Source organism: Electrophorus electricus, unplaced genomic scaffold (genome assembly GCF_041902795.1).
Source record: "Electrophorus electricus isolate QZ-2024a unplaced genomic scaffold, ASM4190279v1 Scaffold44, whole genome shotgun sequence".
Classification (NCBI taxonomy): Eukaryota; Metazoa; Chordata; class Actinopteri; order Gymnotiformes; family Gymnotidae; genus Electrophorus; species Electrophorus electricus.
This window is the reverse complement of record NW_027658735.1, coordinates 462,485-463,978: the sequence shown is the minus strand read 5'-3', so window position 1 is coordinate 463,978 and position 1,494 is coordinate 462,485.

Sequence of the window (1,494 nt, the reverse complement as noted above, 5' to 3'; positions counted from 1 at the left end):
TTGTATATCACATTGGTGTAGGTCGTTTTCACCTGTTATATAAAGAACATTCTAATGGCTTTGGGGAAGACGAACCAAATTAGTCCTTTATAATTGTAATTATATATTACTTTGCTTCATTAGAAGTTTGTGATTATTCCTGTTATTCATCAAGTTAGGTACCGTGATTTACTGGGGTAGGTCAAATTAAAAGATAATTGACTGCTTATATTAGGTAAGCAAAGTTTTTTATGTCATAGTTTTCACTTACTATGATTGGGACAATACATCTTTTACATGAGGATGGATTTTATCAAAGCTTATATGGATCTGTATGCCATGCATAGGACGCTTATGCTTTATTTAGTTCACTAAATACAAGCAGTTCATTTTTGTTTTAAATGTTGATGTTCCACCTGCTCCATCAGACCCTCTGCTTTGACACTATGTCCACCTGGTGTACATCAGTAAGCACAGCCTATAACAAGGTATGTCTTAGCCACTTGTAATCTTCTAAGCATTAAATTAAGTAAATTACATGCGACATTTTGAAGATTTTGATTTTTTGGCCTGCTACCACCACACCGCCTCATCGGGAACTGTTACACTTTATTTTTTATTTATTTTTATTTATAACTTAAAAATAATCACCTGGAATGTAAACCTAGCCGAGGTCCACAACGAGGTGCAATTTGTAAAAGGACGTTTTTTTTCTCTCAGAGTTAGAAATCTGAAGAAATAAATATATGAATTTATTACCCCCCATCAGTGGACCTTTAGAGCTTTATTATTCAAAATAAGACAGACAGATGAACAGACAAACGCAAAATGTATATATAATATTTTTAAGTATTCGCCATCTGCACCATTACAGGAATGATGTGTGTGTGTGTGTGTGTGTGTGTGTGTGTGTGTGTGTGTGTGTGTGTGTGTGTGTGTGTGTGTGTGTGTGTGTGTGTGTGTGTGTGTGTATGTATGTATGTATGTATATATCTATGTATATGGTTATGTGTTTGTACATGTATGTTGGATTGTATATGTACACGTATTAGAATGTGATATTTATCGTTTATGGATTGGCTCTGTATGGATTTTATCAAAGGTGTCCAGTCTAGATTATTGGTTCTGTTATTGATTAATTCTGAGAATTATTCTATTGATATATATACTCTATCAATAGATTTTTCTATTGGGTGACACTAATATTATTTTTTGTTTTCCAGTTCATGAGTATGTTTTTTTGTTTGTTGTTTTTTTGCAAGAATATTTTTATTATATCAATATAATAATGTTATACATAGTATCCTGTCATATTGGTTGATGATATGTCTCCTAGGAGACATAAAGATGGTGTTGGATGGATATGGTTATTTAAAGCATGGGATATGTTGGTGATGCACTATATTGGACTGTTTGCACTTGTGTAGCATGTTGTCTGTTGCACTGTTGTTTTTATGTTGCACCATGGCCCTGGAGGAACGTTGTCTCGTTTTTGTTGTGTACTTGTATATATAG